This window comes from Pan paniscus, chromosome 3 (assembly GCF_029289425.2).
Source record: "Pan paniscus chromosome 3, NHGRI_mPanPan1-v2.0_pri, whole genome shotgun sequence".
Taxonomy (NCBI): domain Eukaryota; kingdom Metazoa; phylum Chordata; class Mammalia; order Primates; family Hominidae; genus Pan; species Pan paniscus.
In genome coordinates, this window is record NC_073252.2 from 40,380,470 (window position 1) to 40,401,482 (window position 21,013).

The window sequence follows — 21,013 nt, forward strand, 5'->3', positions numbered from 1 at the left end:
AATATCCACAAGCTTATGTTCTGCTCAGCTGATAACATCACCATGGTGATCTGGCTTTCCACAGAGGATTTTCCCTTTCTTTCCTTTCTTTCTTTTCCTTCCTTCCTTCCTTCCTTCCTTCCTTCCTTCCTTCCTTCCTTCCTCCCCTCCCCTCCCCTCCCCTCCCCTCCCCTTCTCTTCCTTTTCCTTCCCTTCCCTCCTTCTGTCTGTCCCTCTCTCTCTTTTTTCGAGACAGGGTCTTGCTGTGTCCCCAGGCTGGAGTGTGGTGGTGGAGCACAGCTCACTGCAACCTCAACCTCATGGGTTCAAGCAATCCTCCTGCCTCGGACTCCTGAGTAGCTGGGACTACAGGTGTGGTTGCCCAGCTAATTTTTGTAGAGATGGGATCTCACTATGTTGCCCAGGCTGGTCTCGAACTCCTAGGTTCAAGCAATGCTCCCTGCTCAGCCTCCCAAAGTGCTGGCATTACAGGTGTGAGCCACCGCCACTGCACCTGGCCTCCCACAGAGGATTTTCTAGGAGATAATGTGCTCTTCAGAAGGCTCGAGGATCTCAGCTGGCAGATTGAGTTCTTTCTGTGCATTAACAAATTGACACTTGGGTTCATGTGAAAATCTTGTGAACTTGGTAATTGGGTGTCTATTGATAAGAATGCTCACCTTGTACCATCGATTCCCTCTACAACTATGCTGCAAGCACAGTCATCTGCTTTCACTTCTTTGAACATGCCAACCTCTTTCCCACCTCAGGGCCTTTGCACATACTATTTGCCTCTACATGGAATGTTCTTTCCTCCTTCTCATCCATTAGAGTGGCAGCAGTACTTTAGAATAATCAGAGGGGTTTAAAATAATATTGATGTCCGGTCCCAACCCAGCTCAATTAAACTCAAATCTTTGAGTGTGGGGCCGATGCACTGATAAAATAAAATAAAAGGCATGGAGTTGACTTTATCCTTACGGTCGGCAGGTATTTTGACCAAGCTATCACCGTGAGCAGTAGCATCAACAGTTAGTTATTCGGGGATTTGGGGCACAGGGGGTTGTGACCACATCACAAAAGTTCAATTTGTTGGGTTAGGCGTTTAGCCATAACCTAAGTAGTTGCAGATGGTCTCTACACCTGGATTGCCCATTAGGACAAAACAAGTAAACTTGTGTTTTTAGGCAAATAATGAAACGCTGAGGAGTCTGAAAAAACAACTAATCGCCAGGTAACTCCCAGCCCAGGTGCTCGTCCATACAGGGGTGGACGCACGGCAGGGGGCTGCTCGAACTCTCACTAAGCCTGCGTCTGTTCTTTGCAAAATATTTGATAGTTTTTAATGCAGCAAAGCGAAGCAGACAATCCACCTCTTGTTTTCCCCAAGCTGATGGGGGGAACGTTCTAAGGTGTTGTTTCCTAAGCTCAAATTAACCAAGATTGGTCAGTGGCATGGACTTTTTTTTTTTTTTTTTTTTTTTTGGTAATTTTACTTCCATGAGGAATCATTTGGACTCTTCAGTCTTCCTTTCTTCAGTTTTACGTAGGGCTTTGCTGGAGGAAAATGGGGCTAAGGGGGAGAGAAACATAGTCTCGGAGTGGGGTGGGGGATAAATTAAACTCAAACCCAGCGGTGCGGCAAAGGCCTTATTCTGCCTCTGATCTGGGGAAGTTTCATATTCTAATGGAGAGAAACGCACGTGCACACACACCCCCCTAAACCCACACAAATGAAACCCCCTCTGCGGAGAAGCCGGCTACAGGAAATTGACTTAGGCACAGGAACTTGCTAATCTCTTTTGTCACATTCGGATTGCTCCTGCTGCCTCACACACACTAACCCAACCATCTTGGGGTGGACTCCCTGCCAGCCCAACTGTTGTATTTTCAGTTCTTCCAGTGTGAATCAGTTAATATTCTCGGGAACGAGGGAGAGGTTGATCCTATGAGGAAATCAACCACAGTGAAAAGGCTTGGGCCGCTTTTGTTTTCACCTCCTTTTGTTGAACAAATTTGATTTCCGGAGTCAGTCATTTTACTGTCAAGACATTTCTTCGGCATTCTGCAACAGGTAAGGATTTTGCTTCCTTAAAAGTATTTCTTTGGTGTCAAAAGAAATTTTTCTAATTTTATTTAGCTTTTACTCTAGGCCAAACATCGTAATGACTCTGATCTACCTGCTGTAAGGTGTAGAATCAATTTATAGGGGGACGGGGGTCGGGGGGGTGAGTGTTGCTTTGATATTCACTGCCCCTCACCACAGTCCTAACAAGATTTTTGAAACATGAAAAGTTACAATAGTTGGCTTTTTGGTTTTCCAGATATTCTAGAGAATGCATATGCTTGTGACTGTGGCTGAGCTCAACTGTATGGGTAGCTTAAATACTACCCAAGGTTTGATGAAGTAAATCTAAAGATGCTCTAAGTTGTGCAAATATGAATTTTAAAGTTGTCTAGTTCAGAAAAGAAACAGAACCGAAGTCTAAATGATGTAGATTTCAATCTGGAATTTCTAGCTTGTGTTTTTCACCTATTGCCAATGTTAATGCCCACTTCCCAAAAGTGCTCTATGATGTATAACATGTATTTTTTAAATTAAATTTAATCTTTCTTCTGAGGTGGTTTGATTTGAAGATATGCTACGAGGTACCAGTCAGTAGCCTGAGTTGTAACTAAACAAAGTTTGGGAAATCACCGGTTTTAGGTGCTTTACTAAATGAAAGTTGCCTTTGACGTATTCAAGCAGGCAACAAGTAGTTGGTGTCCCCTTATTGGTTCTAAGCTGGTGCCGTGGAGGATATAAGAGAAATATTTTAAAAATCTCTACTTTGAAGGACCCTATAATCTGGTAGTTGTGATAAGAAGTAAAATTTAGGAAGCAATGCAAGATGAGAATTCAGTGATGAGCGGGGCAGCACAGGCTTGAAGAGTTCTGTGAATTCCATGGAGGGAATTTTTTTTTAATCTGAGCATTGAAGAAGTTAAGTAACTTGTCTGAGGTTCCCACAGCCCAGAAATGATAGAATGATAGAATGGGGATTCCATGCAAAGTGATCTGGCTCAAAAGTTGGGTTCTTATTCACCGTGCTGCATGTTTGTTATTATATGGGTTCAGATATTTTATGGTCCAGAAAAAAAGTGTCTGAATTATTATGATCTACTGACTCTCTAAACAACGTCCAGAAAAAGAACAGAAGCATACCCATGCCATCTCATTTAGACATGCAAAAAAAGTAGCACATATTTCATGGAATTTGGGGACTGGAGGCAAACTGGAGTTGTCGGGAAGATCTGGGCTTTGAAAGGATGCGAAGTGTCGGTAGAAGGAGAAGGGGCAGGTGATTTCAGACTGGGAGGACCTTGTGGGCAAAGGCACAAAGGCGAGACTGACCTGGAGATGATAAGGCCAGTTGAAGAGACACTGGAGAAGAGAAGACAGTTTGTTTTACACATTGCAGGAAATCAGATTAGACAGGGTGTGGACACAAAAGCGAGGACCTCGCAGGCACTGGGAAGAAGTGACCCCATTCAATAGTCCTTGGTCTCCTTCTGCCCTGCGGCTGCGCCTCCTCGGCTCTCACGGCACTAGCAGAATTCCATGTGAGAGGGAGCTTGTCGAGCGTGGCCTCTTCCCACTTGGGGCTGCTTTCTGCATCCCTGTGCCTGGCTGTGGGCCTCCATTTGCCCTCTACTGTCTTCCCTTGGGACATAATTTATGCAGAGAAAGGTTCGTGTGGCTCGGGGTACCAGTAAGACCTCCACCTCTGGTTTCTTCATTTTAAGGAGGCCCTTTAATTATCCAGGAATTAAAGTGGCCTTCCTCTTGGGAGAACGAGTTGGTTGATGAATGATAAGCAAGTCTCTATTCCTCAAAAGCCAGTCCCCAAATTCCATGAAATATGTGCTACTTTCTTTGCATGTCTAAATGAGATGGCACGGATATGCTTCTGTTCTTTTTCTGGATGTTGTTTAAAGAGACAGTAGATCATAATAATTCAGACACTTTTTTTCTGGACCATAAAATATCTGAACCCGTATAATAACAAACATACAGCACGGTGAATAAGAACCCAACTTTTGAGCCAGATCACTTTGCATGGAATCCCCATTCTATCATTCTATCATTTCTGGGCTGTGGGAACCTCAGACAAGTTACTTAGCTTCTTCAATGCTCAGATTAAAAAAAAATTCACAAAATAGCTCTAATAACAGTAATAATAACTGAAAATACCTACCTCAGAGGGTTGTTGTAGAGATCAAATGAGATAAAAATATGTAAAGCATGTAGCCTAGTGCCTGATTAAAAAAAAAAATCTCTCAATAGATGCAACTCTTAACGATTCTTATTAAGGACTTGGCTATTGCCACAAATGAAGGTGTTATGAGCCCTGGCTTAAGAGCAAGAAGCCTGCAAAGCTAACTCTCCTAATCCCAACATTCCTTTCCAGGGAAAGTAGGGTGACAGGCAGAGGCTGGGAATTAACGTTTTTTGAGCACCAAATATGGACAAGGCACAGGGGTTGGGTGTTTTTCTAGTGAGAATACATATGAAAGAAGGAAAACAAACTTGGAAACCGCTATTTTAAGCCGTTTGGTAACAGTTTCTCTAGCTTATGAGAGAGGTCCTCTGAGTATCTGCTGCATTACTTGTGGGCCTCCTTGGTTGACGTCGCTCTCTGAATGCTTGGGGTGGAATTCTAGAGGTGCTTTTCATTAGAGGCAGAGAGCATGACCTTTCTTCCTTGCCCAGTTTAAATTAAATTATTTTATCTTACAATGTGTTAATTTTAGTGCTAGCAAGGCACAGCTAAAATTCCATTTCTACTTAGGAGTGGGGATCATTGTGGCAGTGAGTGCTTATTTGGGTTTGGGATGTTTGGATCTGGGTGAAAGCCAGGATTAAAAAGCATCCTGCTTCCCCATTCCACTCTCTAGGTTATAAATATTTTTTTGGATTAAAAGCCTCCTTTAAAAAAATGCAAATCCACCTGGCATTTTAATTGTGCAGGGGATTCCTAATTATGTGTGCAGATGACGTGAGTCAAATGGTGATAGTGTTCCTTCTAGAGTCCCACTGGTGTCCTAAGGGAGGAGACTCTGGAGCTTCGTGTATGAAAAGGGATGGGCACAAGTCAGGATGGGGTGCACAGGTGGAGGCTGGGAGGCAGCATGACAGTGTGGGGGCTGCGGTGGGCTGTGAGAGCAAGGAGGGTGTCAGAGAGGGAAAGGATGACCCCAGGGGGGTGGAAGGGTGCCAGAAACTTAGGGCTCCTCTGTGAGCTCTTTAGCCATTTGACTCTAGCAACTGCTTGAATGCCCTGAACAACCTTTTGACGACTTGCACAAGAAGTTGTCATACTGTTCCCCGGATGTGGACAGTTGTTCAGAGACCATGATCATGTGTCTGGCGTCTCAGTGTGGAATAGTGGTTTCTAAAGCTGGCTGGACAGCAAAACCACCTGGGGAGCTTTTAAGAAACTGAAATTCCATGTCTCATACCCCAGCCCTCACGTGAGGTCCAGGAATCTGTGTGATTAAAAAATACAAGCCCCAAAACAACTTGGAAAGTGGTCGTTTTACAGGTGGGGATTTAAGAACCAAGAATCCAGAGCTCTCCTACCAGGTCCCCAGAAACCGTAAGTTGAATAAGTGCTGAAATGAGGCAAATTGATCTACTCTCTATTGTGATTAATATCTTCACACAGAAAGTATTTTCCTTTGTTTTGTGTTTATTCCTTGAGATGAGTTATCGGGAGTGGGGTGACTGGGTCAAGGATGTGAGGATGTTTAGCTCAGTCATACCCGCATTTTAACATGCAAACATACGGTGCCACTAATTTAAAAAACCAAAGTGTTGTATACATGTAGAAGCTATATATTATTCCGGGGCAGCCCAAAGAGGGGATGTTGCTTTCAAGCGAAAGCACCAAATCACATTCTTTTCTGGTAAAATAGAATACTAATGAATTGCTTTTGGAAGAAATTTCCAGAGCATTACTGAATGTTCAAGTGCTTCTTAGAGCATAAGTTGAACCTTTCTTATCTCTGCACTCAGTTTCTCGTAAAACTGAAGTCACAGTGACCTCTTCCCCATTTCGTAGAAAAGAAACCCAAGGAAGAGAGTGGTTAAGAAATAGAAGATACGGTTCTCATCACATTTGCCTGAGAACTACGTATAGTCATCCATTCAGTGCCTCGTTAAGTAAATAAGTGATTGAATCATTTGTATACATGACCTCATGGAAAAAAGCACGGTAAAATGAATGCCTGAGGGTGGGTAGACAGAATTATTCAACCCAGACAGGCGTTAGATGTTCACTCTATCCCCCCCTTTTTTTTGCATTGTTTTATTCATTATTTGCATCATCTATGGACCTAAAAGCATGCTCATTGTCACACAGATGGGAACAGGGTGAATTTTCAATGATTTCAATGAAAAAAAAAAAAAAAAGATGTGCTGTTGCAAAATATCAAGGGAGATGTTTACAGTGGTGTTCTAGAACAGGCTTGCTCGCAAGTGCTGATTGTAATATTTTCAGAAATTTTCCAAGCCAGTGAAGTTATTGACTTCTCTTTATCTGTGTGATGGAAATGCTATATAATATTGTGCTATCTGAGCATCTCTTTTCAATTTTGCATTCAGCGATGTCATGATGGTGGCTTGAAATTGGCTATGGTAAAAGAACACTGTGAAAATCAGCAAACACAATAAATCAGGCTCCCCACCTTTTTTTTGGGGGGGCAGGGGGCAAGCATGTTGTTAAACGTTTACTAGCATACTACTGAGGAACTGTGTAAAATACAAATATGGCAATTTGACGATATGTATCAAGAGCCATTAAAGTGTTCATACACTTTGATCCATTCATTCCACCCCTGGAAATTTATTCTGAATAAATAATTCAAAGAAAAAAGAAGTAATATGCATGAACATATTCACTGTATTATCATTTATAGCAGCAAAATCTGAAAATACCCTAAACACTAAGCAATAGGAGTTCTGGCAACATTAACTCCATGAGTTTTTTTTTTTTTTTTTTTTTTTTTTTTTTAAGACAGGGTCTTGTTTTGTCACCCAGGCTGGAGTGCAGTGTGTAATCACAGCTCACTGCAGCCTTGACCTCCTGTGCTCATTTGATCCTCCTGCCTTAGCCTCCCAAGTAGCTGGGACCACAGGCGTGTGCCACCACACTTGGCTAAATTTTTTTTGTAGAGACGGGGTCTCACTTTGTTGCCCAGGCTGGTCTCCATCTCCTGGGATCAAGTGATCCTCCTGCCTTGGCCTCCCAAAGTGCTAGGATTACAGGCACGTCACCGCACAGCCCATGGGTTCTTTTAAAGTCATTAAAAATCATAGTTATGATGGTTATGAAAATATGTTTGATATGATGTTAGGTTAGAAAATCAGAATTAAAAATTTTAATTACATTCTGATTTTGTTGTGAATAAGAATTAAATGTGAGCCGTAAAAAAATGACAGCATTTGGTATGTTAGAATGGTGAAATAGTAGAATTTGTTTTTATTTTGTTTATTGTAGTCGTGGTGTGTGTTCATTTAAGAAATGTGGAGAACACCTGTTAATAAGTGATCTTGAGTAGTTTTAACATTTAGGAGGAAGGCTATGAGTTTTGTGAACCACATGGGGCTTTACCTTTAACCGATAGATGTTACTGTGAATCCCTGGGCAGGGTATTGTAAAGGGAGTCTGGAGCTAGGCAGTGTGAGCTGTGGATGCTAAAGGGGTTTCTTTAGAGCAGCTTAAGGAGGAGGAAGAAGTAAGTAGCTGTGTCCTGAGGACTTGCTAAAAGTAGACTGCAAGGACTGAGAAATAGCCCAGAGAAAAACTACCATCAAAGGCCAGAGAGACAGGGGAGAGAAGGTTTCTTAGGAAGAGACAAGGAGACGCTGATCTCAGAGGTGAACAACATGGATAAGAAAATAACTCCATTTTGACCTGAAAAAAATAGGGGCTGACACCAGAAAGGAAATGATTTTTGTAGAGCAATGGTTCTCAAGTTTTATTTATTTATTTATTTTTGTTTTTTTTTAAATTTTTTATTTTTTGAGATGGAGTCTCACTCTGTCGCCCAGGCTGGAGTGCAGTGGCATGATCTCGGCTCACTGCAAGCTCCGCTCCCCGGGTTCACGCCATTCTCCTGCCTCAGCCTCCGGAGTAGCTGGGAATACAGGTGCCCGCCACCACGCCCGGCTAATTATTTTGTATTTTTAGTTGAGACGGAGTTTCACCGTGTTAGCCAGGATGGTCTCGATCTCCTGACCTCGTGATCCGCCCGCCTCGGCCTCCCAAAGTGCTGGGATTACAGGCGTGAGCCACCACGCCCGGCCAGTTCTCAAGTTTTAGTGTGTTTAAGAATCACCTGGATGAGTGCGGGAAGAGTTAACTAATTTAGCATCCAGGTTCCATCTCCATGCATTCTGATACGGTTGGTCTAGAGGTTGGCAGGAATATGCATTTTTAACAAATCCTCCCACCCTATGAAGACTCTGATGTGAATTGCCTGCAGATTACACTTTGAGAAACACTAGTGGAATAAATGCAACAGTTTGGTTTTGTCCAGGGAAGGTATATCTGTGAGTGTGTGTGTGTGTGTGAGAGAGAGAGAGTGTGTGTGTGTGTTGAAGGTGAAGCCGCTACTTAAAGGCTCAGAATTGAAGGACTTATAATGTAAAAGGGGAATGAAAACAGAGAAAGCCCAGAGGGACAAGTTATTTATTTGTTATAGAAACAAACAGCAAAAACCAGGAAGCTGTACTTACGATATTCCTTAAAGGAATATAGTTTGTGGCACAAAATCCTCTTCCACAGTTAAACAATTTTGTCCAGCACTTGAACCAATTAAAAGTAGCTGTGACTAGGGGAACTATGAGCACAGAGAAAGATGGTCATGGGGAGAGTCTGGGACCCATAAACATTCTATTTCAGGCCATCGAGCGGTGGTTATTAAACCCGTGGTAGAATATGGGAGTGCTACGGACAGAAAACACTCTGGACCTTACTGTATGATAACATTATGTTAAAGAAGAAAAGAAAGTCTATTTTTTGATGAAATGTAGTATTTTATATACAGAACTCAGCACTCAAAATAGTAATAACAATTAGACTTACGCCACAACAACATTATATCACAAAATAAACATATGAAAGTGAATGACATCGCAGTAGCCACGGTTCTGAGATTATCTGCTTCACCTGGCTTTGGAAGTTTAGTGATTGTAATAGCTTTCAAATAGCCTTCAGTGTCTCGTGCTCTTCTTACAGTGGAGATGATTCTTTTACTTTAATCACATTCCCCATCGTCAGGGCCTCTAATCTCTTGAGACATGATGTGGTAAATCAAGGATAAGTTAACAACCCATCTTAACATTGGAGGCGCAACTCACAGGGTCTGTTGGATGTGCAAGGGTCTAACGCCTGAAATCAGACCTCTTTCTACAAGCATGCGCTGACTATTCTATTCCCCACCTAACAGGGTTTTTCATGGACTGATTGGCTTGTGCTTTGGAGCAATGTTTCCTAATCACTATTTTTGGTCACAGATTCGTTTGACAAGGTGATGAGAGCCAAAGACTTTCTCATACAGGGACATGAACATTTGCTGCACAGTCCTAGGGGATATAAGGACCCTCTAAAACCCATTCATGGACTCTCAGGGATCTAGAGGCCTCATGTGAGGAGCTCTGGCCTCAGCAGAGGGAGCATTGCAGAGGAAGTTCTGGTTATTACTGACATCAGATTAAGCCCCTAAAGACAGAAATGCTGCTTCTCCAATTGATGGCTGAAATGAGGGTAAGATGGCGGATACATGTGTAGTTTTATAGCATCAGATCCTTAAAATGAGTAGCATGTGGGGCTAGAGTTGTTTCCCTTCAGATAACATATGATTAATGCTCTAAATCCTTAGTTCTGAATTCTCTCATGTGAAGCCAGGGTCGGTTCCCATTTGGGAAAGCAGTCTCTCAAGATGCCACTTTAATGTCTTACTTATCAGCTCGTGATGCCTTGGGTGGCACAAGAAATGCAGGCAGGGCCGGGCGAGGTGGCTCACACTTGTAATCCCAGCACTTTGGGAGGCCGAGGCAGGCAGATCATCTGAGGTCAGGAGTTCGAAATCAGCCTGGCCAACATGGCAAAGCCCCAGCTCTACTAAAAATACAAAATTAGCTGGGCGTGGTGGCACATGAGCCTGTAATCCTAGCTACTCTGGAGGCTGAGGCAGGAGAATCGCTTGAATCCAGGAGACAGGTTTCAGTGAGCCAAGATCGTGTCACTGCACTGCAGTCTGGGCAACAAAGTGAGACTCAGTTTACAAGAAAAAGAAATGCAGGCAGGTTGTAAGCACTGATCTGGCCAACTCTAGAGTGTAGTGAGTAGTGTGGGGTCAGCTGATGCCCCTAAGCAACGTACTGGATACCCAGCCCAGCTGCTTTTAGGGTGAAAGGCATTAGCATTAGCCGGTGGGTAAAGTGCTCGCTTCTGGGTGTAAGATGTAGTTGTCTTATCTGAAGCTGAACATCTGGTTGGGCTTTGATAACTTTGAAGATAGTTCTTTTCCTGTGTAGCCTTTTGATCACAGAAGCCCTGTTGGTCATCTTCCATTAGTGGGTATCTGACCTGCAATTTGGGGAACTGAGTGTTTTCAGCTGAAAGCTCAGGGCTTTGTTCATTTCCTGTCCTCCCAGACTGTGGTATCAGGCAGGGTATGGAGACTTACCCCAAACCCGTCTGTTTAAATTAGCCAACCCTACTGGAAGTGGTAAGATGAGGCCACATTCTCATGTCACAGTCATACAGTGGATTGACACTGGATGAGAAAGAGAAACGCACTTCATCTTCATCCCTCCGGAGAAAAAGAATGTGAAATTGACTAAATACATGGCGAGTCAAGGTTCTCTTGGTGTGGGATAGCATAAAAATTGGAAATCTGTCTTTGAGATAGAAAGGGAAAATCTATAACAAATATGTTCCAGTAATCAGTGTGCCTTAACGTCTATAACCATTTTAATTATTGCACATCCATGACTACATTTCTTGTAAGTTTCAATATCTATTTTAATAATAATATTGCATCATACAGTCACAGCCCTCAAAACACAAATATTCCATGTACACCAAAGGCTGGTAGCAAAGTCTCTACTCCTCTTACCTCCTGGAGATTATTTTCCCCTGCCAGGTCATTATGTCTAGCAACCTAGTTGCCCATGCAGAGAATGGACTGGCACAAATCTCTTCCTTGGTTCTTTTCCTTTCTTTCAGGCAGGACCCCTACTTTTAATTTGTCTTCCCTCCAGGTCCAGCTGTCACCTTCTTGAGAGACTCTAAATATACAACCCTTACTACGAACCTTTTTCTCCCTTTCTTGCATTTTTTTTTCTCAGTTGCCACAAAAAATTCTTCTGGTCTTTGTTCCAGTTTTGAGCTGAAAATGATCCCAACTGTGGTTGAGAAGCATAAGAATGCCTGTAATTATTCCTTCTAACAAGGAAAAGGAAACTCAATATATTTAGAGTCAAATTTAAATGATGTAAAATCTATTACAAAAACCTTTAAGGGGCCTAAAAGTCCCCTTTGGTATACTTTTTCTTGATAAAACCTGATTTTCCTCAAGCTCTACTCTTTGGGCAGTAACTTGCTGAAAATTATATCAATAGTAGTCTTTCTCTGTCTTCTTCATGTGATAAGGAAGTAGGAGAGAGGGTTGGAGGCATGTACAGGAAATAGGAGGGGAAAAGCCAGAAAAACCCTTACTTATTGACAATACCACAATTTCCTATATGTGCCAAAACAATATTGTCACTATATTCCTAAACACAGAATATCCAGCAATATCAGAGAAATATCTATAATAATTTCTACTTTAAAAATATAATAGTAATGGATATTTGTTGTAGCAAATATGGCATACGCCTTTTAGGTTAAATATACTTGTATACATCTTATTTGTAAGTGTTTATGTATTAAAATTGCCATCAGGCTGGGCGCGGTGGCTCATGCCTGTAATCCCAGCACTTTGGGAGGCTGAAGCGGGCGGATCACGAGGTCAGGAGTTCAAGACCAGCCTGGCCAAAATGGTGAAACCCCGTCTGTTCTAAAACTACAAAAATTAGCCAGGCATGGTGGCAGGCACCTGTAATCCCAGCTACTCGGGAGGCTGAGGCAGGGAATTGCTTGAACCTGGGAGGCAGAGTTTGCAGTGAGCAGAGATCGTGCCACTGCACTCCGGCCCAGACAACAGACTGAGACTCCATCTCAAAAAAAAAAAAAAGTCATCATCCTAGTGTTTTTCCTCCACGATGTGCAAAATCTATAGAAAGAAGCATAAACATTGCTTCCTAATGTGACAGAAATACAGCTAATAATTGTAGGATCATTTGAATTAACAAAAGGCAACTATGAGTATTTTTTCTGAGTCCTATAGCTATCTTTCCTTTTTATTCATCTTCTACATTTCAGGAAAAGCAATTGAAATGTAGATTGTGGCAGTGTTTCTATTACATTCTAGAGCTATGAAAACACATGGATGGTTTTCAGGATGCAGCAGGAGGGTTCTACGTAAAACGTCGGTCCAGAGTTCAAACCCCAAACTAATAGTTTTGGATTTCCCCAAGTACTACCCACTTAATATGTCACCAGGAAAGACCCATCACACACATATATGGAAGGAAAAATTAAAGTTTCTCCTCCAGCAGGGGCTAGATGCTTGTGGTTTCTGTTTAAAAACTAGATGGTGGCCGGGCACTGTGGCTCACGCCTGTAATCCCGGCACTTTGGGAGGCCAAGGCGAATGGATTACCTGAGGTCAGGAGTTCGAGACCAGCCTGGCCAACATAGTGAAACCTGGTCTCTGCTAAAAATACAAAAATTAGCCAGGCGTGGTTGCTCACACCTGTAATCCCAGCTACATGGGAGGCTGAGGCACAGAATTGCTTGAACCCAGGAGGCGGAGGTTGCAGTGAGCTGAGATCATGCCACTGCACTCCAGCCTGGGCAACAGAGTGAGACTTGGTCTCAAAAAACAAACAAATAAATAAATAAATAATAATTTAAAAAAACTAGATGGTACAATTGTGTTAAAAAAAAAATCACCAGCGTTTTCAGCCTACGTTTATATCTACTTTTTTTTGGACCTGTGACCGACCAACCTTAAAAAGTTATATTATCTTCCAGCTTCCTCTGATTTACTTGTCCTTTCTTTGGAGGACTAAAATGATCATACTCTTTTTATTTCCCTACAATCACTCGAGCTATTTGGAATTTAAATGTTAGTGCTCCTTCCTTTATAAATTTGGTCGTGATTGGTTTTATTTCTCAACAGGTACGTAGCTCATTATTTTATCCATTAATTATAGTTACTTTTTGTTTCCTTTGCCAATTTTGGGAGTGCTTAACAACTCTTAAGAACTGTTTCATTAACAAATTAGTAACCAATCTAAAATGCAGAATAAATAACAAGTTCAGTTGCCTTTATAGTCTTTAAGGTTTGCTTAGAAACTTTTAAATTATAATCAAGTTTTTTCTTTTCCTACCAAATATTGGCCAAAGTACAATTTATAAACAATATCATCAGCCAGTCAGGAAAACGAGCTAAATATTCCTTCTTCTCTCCACTTAATATGCTCTGTTCTCAATTATTATTTTGAATTTTTTTAGGAGGCTTTCGAAAGGCCTTTTTTCAGAAAAATTGTGAGTTTTGGGCAGCAACATGAATGATCAGCTTTAAATTGTTCATAGTCTTTGACCATGTTTAAGAATTATTCCTAAGACAACAACGCAAGGTGTTTTATTATAAAAGCAAGACTTCTCAACACAATGGTGTCTGCTAATAATAGAGAAACCAAGAAACAACTTAAAATGCCCAACAGAAATGTATGAGGTGATAAAGGTGACAAAGTGAGACCCTGTCTCAAAAAATATATATATATAATATTTGTATTTATAATATAAAAAGGCCTATATATGTATTCTTATACATGAATTCAGAATATGGAGGTAAATAAATATGTTAGAAATTATCTAGTGTGTGATAAGATTACATGATTTAAAATGTTTTTCATTTTTTCCTGTCTTTTTTATAAGTAGCATATATTGTTTGTATATAAAAAAGGCCAATAATCCTTATTAAAAGAATGTCAGTTTTTGGTGTGAGGTTAATAAAGAAATTAGTTAAAATGATTCTGACATGAGAGTTTTTTCTGACATTTTGAAAGAAACCTAATGCTTTGAAAGCCCTAAGTCTATAATTAAATTGTATCTAATAAAATTTAGAGGCTCTTTAGATTTAGAGGGATTTTGAGTTTCTCAAAGCATAGAAAACGACTTTTAGTGAGAGATGTTGGAATTATCAGTTAAGTTTGTGAGTGGTTTCTGTTTTTAAAATATGAGATAATTAGCATTAGCTAGTATCAGGCTTTAAGCAAAATATAAAATATTCAAGTGATGAATACAGATGATTATTTCTACATTTTAACCTGTAAAAAGGTTCCCAAAGAGATTTTTTTTTTCTTTTTTCTTTTAGTGAGACAGGATGTCACTCTGTTGCCCAGGCTAGAGTGCAGTGGCATGATCATGGCTCGCTGCACCTTCCACCTCCTGGGCTCAGGTGATTCTCCCACCTCAGCCTCCCGAATTGCTGGGACTACAGGAATGCACCACCATGCCGGCTAAGTTTTGTATTTTTTTGTAGAGATGGGGTTTCACCATGTTGCCCAGACTGGTCTTGAATTCTTCAAGCAAATTCACCCACCTCGGCCTCCCAAAGTGCTGGGATTACAGGCCTGAGCCATGGCGCCCAGTCAAGAGATCCTTTAAGAAGCACATTTTCCTTATGCATCTTAAATATTCAATTAGAAAAGAATTGACTTTCAAATATTTTGAAAGACATATCTTCTAGGTAAATCATAAATATATTCATTCTGTGTAAAGTAGGAAAATAAAGGAAAATTACCTTGTATCTTTTCATGGCCATTTCTCTACACAGTAATACCAAATATCTAAAAGTTTGTTAATTCAAAATGCCAAATATTAGTTGGAATATCATATAACTCTTTGAAAAGTTGATTCGTTTAGTGAAAAAGACTTTTCCTCTTAAACGGAGTGAAATCTCGTGTCTGATTTGTGTAATATTCCTGATTACATTGTGTGCGTGTGTGTGTGTGTGTGTGTGTTTCTGTGTTTCTTTCCGGCTTGGTTTAACAATAATTCATGATCATAAGAGGACAGCTATTGCTTGTAATGAACCCAGCTGATCAATTAACAATGCTTTGTATAACAATTGTGTAATTGAAAGTGATACAATACCTACCAACGGGGACTTAAAGCAACCAGGATTCATTTCTCCACGTAACAGGAATTCGGAGGTCTGCGTTTCCGGCCCTGGGCCAATGGCTCAATGAGACTGCCTGCCATTTTGTTGTCTTTCGTCATGGCTGCACGATGATTGCTGCAGCTTCTAGCCATGTACTCCATTCAAGACGCACGGGAAGGTTGGGGTGGAAAGGAGGATGAGTTGGCAGTGGTTGTCTCATTTTCCAGGAAACCAAGAATTTTCCCGGAGGCCTCCCAGATATCAGCTTCCGTGTCATTGGTAGAACTAGGTTACACAGCCACTCCAGCTGCCGTGAAGGTGGGAAACAGGAAATAGACTTATTATTAACAATTCCCTTAGACCATACATTCCTAACAGGCAGGGTGGGTGGGTGTGGGGAGCATGGTGGAGAATAGGGTGAGGGTTGTGGTGGGGCGTAGATGGGGTGGTGCTGTTGATATCATCCCTTAAGGGAAGGATATTGCTTTTGTGGGAGGGAAAAGGCAGGAAAAATATCTCACTCTATATGTATAAAGCACAGTTATACATACAGCATATATGCAGACATATAATTTGTCTGTGGTATTAAAATTTCATGGATGGGGCAATTAGGAAAAAAGCGTCTAAAAATGCTCTTAGGGAGATGATGTTGAAAAAAAGTTGAGAAATACTGGGCTAGACCAAACATGATCCATTGCCTGAAGCTTACGTATTATCTATTACTGATGACAAAGAGAGGCACAGGTATGGAGTGGAAAACTAACAATGCGTGCCGTAGAGAATGTCATACATTAAATTAATGAACAGCTTACTTTATGTTGTAATTGTTGTTGGTCTTCTCTCATTGTACTGTAAACATCTTAAAAGTGGGAACTGTGTCTTATTTCGATGTATATCTTTGTATATTAGCACACTAGTCCCTCAAGAGGTATGTTTTGTAAGTTGAATGGAACAAACAACATTTTATTTAACATATACTTTATTTCTATTTTTTAAATTTTATTTATTTATTTATTTTGAGACAGCCTCTCTCTTTGTCACCGAGGCCAGAGTGCAGTGGTGCAATCTCAGCTCACTGCAACCTCTGCCTCCTGGGCTCAAGAGATTCTTGTGCCTCAGCCTCACAAGTAGCTGGGATTACAGACGTGTACCACCATGCCTGGCTAATTTTTTTTTTTTTGTATTTTTAGCAGATACGGGCTTTCACTATGTTGGCCAGGCTGGTCTTGAACTCCCGGCCTCAAGTGATCCGTCTGCCTCGGCCTCCCAAAGTGTAATGTTGATTATTTTTAATGGCAAAAATGAAGTGATGCAGGAAGACATTTAAGCGTCATAGGTGATGTCTTGGGGGTAGTTTCACTGGATTTTTAGCGAGCTGTTTGATTGCTCTTATGTGGATGGTACAAAGACCAAAAGAGGTTTTGCAAACAGTGGAGTCATAAATGATTGTGCATGAGATAATTAGTTCTGATAGTTCCGTTAGTTTGTTTGTAAGAGATGAAAAGGAAATAAAATGGAAAAAGAGAGATTTGTTTTGTTTTGTTTTACTTTTTAGCTGGATTGTTTTTTCTGTGCCTAAGCTGCTTCAGTTGTAAAATGGGAATTATAATGTCAAAATCCTTCCTTCTCGAATTGTGATGGTCAAATGAAAAGCTCTCTGAGAAAGCTGCCCCGAGCTGTCTAACAGTATTCCTCCAGCTGGACTATGCTTCTGAGTCATCCCATGCTTTAAAAATACAGCTTCCCAGGAAAACATTGTAAACAACTCCCAGGGTACATAATGATTTAGATGATTAAATTTGGAGGCTGCCCTGACTTCACTACCCTGGGCCTCAACTGCTTTATAAATTATGAATAGAGATACTTCCTAGGACTGTAGGGTGGGTAGCACATGAAGCGAATTAACTGCCAAATCCTTCCTTAACATCTTCGTTATGATCTTATGAACCTAGGCAATCTTCATCCATACATTGGACACTTGACCTTGGGATGGGTTAGACTTCCTCAGTTTCCTTCGTCCTCTGTGCAAAATCTAGAATATTGCCAGCCTATCGTCAGAGTGCAACACGTTTGAGGAATTATTGCATGACTGATATTGTTGAGAGTTCAGATTAATGTCACTTCAGATAATCCACAGATGACATGGAAAACTGGTGGGCTACCGGTGCTATTTGAAGTCAACGAGGGCTTGCACTTAGCTGGGAATGGGCGAGAGAATAGGATTAATGCCCAGTAAGATATATCTTCCGATCCTCACCTCTCTTTTGTATATAGGTGATTTTTAAAAAAAACTTCCTTCTCCTCCAATCAAAACTGGCTTTGAGGAAAGAATGGCACTGGATGCACATTTGTGTAAACGTGCTAATGGTAAAAAAAAGTCTTTACCTTTCAGGGATATTTGCATTTCAACAAGGTACCAAACCTCAAGAGAAAGGGCTGCTCCAAGGATGGAAGATATATTTGGTAGGGAGAGGACTTTTTATCACCCTTGATTCACTCCATGTAGGCAGGGACCTTCTGGTAAGATGCTCCCTGATGGGGACTTGTTGGGTGCTGGCCGTGCCAGCTGGCTGAAACCCCGAGGGTCAGACTTCCTTGCAGGGGATCCTTATCATGGGGATGGCAGCCGCTGCTGATAGATTGGGGAACTGCTTCCTTTGCCGTCTCCCTATAGGGAAGGTTCCCCTAAACTGAGTCTCTAATAATCTCAGAGCGAGACATGTGCTGTGGGGATCTTATCATCTTATCAGATTTTTCTAAACTATAGTCCTTCTTAGAAGTGAGAGGCCCAGAACACTCTACTTTATGCAGGAATAGCAGTGATGACTCATGGTTGGGAAGACACTAGAATTCAGCCAGGAGAATATCATTAAAAGAGGGAGAAGGGAAAACAGACTTTTTGTGTGGTACAAAAACAAAACCCTCTGTATCATTATGTGAACAACGGTGCAAAAAAGAGGAGACACAGTTTACCCATGGGTAGCTAACTATGATAGTGAAAGTTGCCTTGAACCTTGTTTTAGAAAAATGGCAAGTGTGGGTCTCACTCTTCTAGTTCCTGACTTCTCTCTCTCTCTCTCGTTTCTCTTTTTTTTTTTCTCTATCTCTCTCTCTCTCACACACACACACCCATCTTGGGCCAGGTTTGTAAAGCCTCATGGGAAATGGAACACGGAAGAGTCTGCTGGGAGGTTTTAAAATTTAATTTTAGTCAGATTTAGTAAGATTTCTTCATACAAAACAAAACAAAAATTCTCTTAAAAAAATCCTTGTTAGGGTCTGGTTAAGACAACTAATAACAACAGATGTGAGGGCATAGTTCCTAGTTACCAAAGAATCGCTCTGGTGAGAGAGGAGTGGAGGCAAAAATTCCAGATGGTACCCGGGTAGCGATTGCACTCAGCTGGGTCATCCTAGGACAGCTGCCCTAGACCGCTGCTCCTGAGCCTCTCCATTGTAATTTTCCTTCTTCTAGTTTCTTTTTAAAAATTTTTCTTTTTTATTGAGATAGAGCCTTGCTCTGTCTCCCAGGCTGGAGTGCAGTGGCATGATCCCCACTCACTGCAACTTCCGCCTCCCAGGTTTAAGTGATTCTCCTGCTCAGCCTCCTGAGTAGCTGGGATTACAGGCGTGTGCCACCACGCCCAGCTAATTTTTGTATTTTTAGTGGAGACAGGGTTTCACCATGTTGGCCAGACTGCTCTCAAACTCCTGTGCTCAAGTGATCTGCCCGCCTCAGCTTCCCAAAGTGTTGGGATTACAGGTGTGAGCCACTGTGCCTGGCCTAGTTCCTTTGTTTTAAAAGCTTCAATGCATGAAGCATACAGTACTGTGAAGACTTGCTTGATGTGATGCAGGTTCCTTAATCTCCTCCTTTGCTATTTGGTTCGCAGATGGTGGTACGGGTGGCACTTTGGGGATGGCGGGGCGGAAGGAAGCTTTCTGATGAATGTTTGCACAGTATACGAGAAGGTTACAAGATATGGGCATCATGCACAGGTGGCGAGGTGGTTAGAGAAAGGTAGATGGTGTTTGGGGATTACCCTCTGGTACATTTCAATTCACTTTGGGGTTATGAGATTTCAGAAGGTTAGCTAATGCTTACGTCCTGGGGTGGGCTCTTTTGTATTTCTTTGTTGTCTCTTTTTTATTTTTTAGAGACAGAGTTTTACTATATTGCCCAGGCTGGTCTCGGACTCCTGGCCTCAAGCGATCCTCCCACCTCAGCCTCCGAGTTACAATTGTCGCTTGAAAGTAATTTCAGGTAGGCTTGGGGCTACCAAGGCAAGCCTAGGGAAGCCCACTACATGAAGAGGATTAGAGTCCTCTGGAGAAGTTGGATTCATATGAAGAGATACTAATCAGAAAGTTGGGAGTTAGTCATCCATGGAAAACAGGCATGTTTGAGAATCATATTCTGGCAGTGCCCATCCATACATTATCAGTGGAGAGAGAACCTTGGCTAATGGACTTCCCCAGTTTTGATCCCATGGATAAGACCATGGGGGAGAAGGTAAGGCTTAGGCTAATGCATATTCTTGGATCGTTCAGTCACCTCCTTCCACTCTGAGTCCCTGTTGACCAGGGAATGTCTTGGTGTCATAGCTTGGCTTTCCAATGGCTCTCCCCGTGGGGAAAGAATACACAGGCTGTGTTGATGGTATTCTAGTCCTCACGAGAGCTGCGTTTCTCATGGTCAGCAAATGAATTGGCATCTGATATATAAGCAAATCTTGTGACCTTGGTTAAAGTGAGTTTCACTCTGTAAAGTCATATACTTTCTTGTTAGTTGAGGGAATCAGATTTCTGAGGGTAAGAGGTGAAGCCAAGAACATGGCAAATTCATTATCTTGATAAAAACTACCCGGTAAGGCTGCCCATTTTCTTTCAAACTGCAACACCATATGTCCAGTGAGGTTCCTCTTACGAGACATCAGGGGTATCAGGAGTGGGTGCCAAGCTGGAGTCCTGAGAATGAGGGAAATAGGAGACCATGAGTTTTGAGCACCACCACAATTTCTCTTCTCCTTTTGTCCCTCTTGCTTTAGGTAGTAATGCATGCCTTAAGATAATAAAAGGTCTGTCTTTGTGGGCTCTTCATTGCCATAGAAAAATGATTGGTATGAGTTTCCCAAGGCCTCGGATAAAAATATTTCTTCAGAGAGGGTTTTGAAAACTTATGCCAGTTACCTGGGTGGACTCCAATCTTTCAAGCACTGTGTGTCTTTTCCTGGTCCTCCCTTGCTCCCTCCTTCCTTTCCTTCCTTCTCTAAACAGAGTCTAAGGTAATGCCCCTCTCCAGTTTCTTGGGATAGGGAAGGGGGTGGAATTACTTCTGACTCACCCTTACCCTTATGGGGTGCCCTTTGGGGTTCTGGCTAAAATATATGTATTGGGAAGTGGGACGCAGTGGCTCACGCCTGTAATCCCAGCACTTTGGGAGGCCAAGGCGGGTGGATCACTTGAGGTCAAGAGTTCAAGACCAGCCTGGCCAACACCCATCTCTACTAAAAATGCAAAAATTAGCCTGGCGTGGTGGTGCATGCCTGTAATCCCAGCTACTCAGGAGACTGAGGCATGAGAATCGCTTGAACCTGGGAGGTGGAGAGGGTGGTGAGCCAAAATCACGCCACTGCAGTCCAGCCTGGGTGACAGAGCGAGACTCTGTATCAAAAAACAAACAAATAAGTAAAATATATATATTGGG

At 41.8% G+C, this 21,013-nt stretch overlaps 1 protein-coding gene across 2 annotated transcripts in view; it reads left to right on the forward strand.

Moving 5' to 3' along the window:
- The first annotated feature begins 916 nt into the window (after positions 1–916).
- RHOH (ras homolog family member H) overlaps positions 917–21,013 on the forward strand; it is a 49,207-nt gene continuing 29,110 nt past the window's right edge. Inside the window, exon 1 of one of the 2 annotated variants that reach the window (XM_055111289.2) lies at positions 917–2,053. The gene's annotated coding sequence lies outside the window, so the exon portion shown is untranslated. Of the gene's footprint in view, positions 2,054–5,328; positions 5,619–21,013 lie in introns of those variants that run through there. The other variant, XM_055111290.2, reaches the window with a different exon arrangement.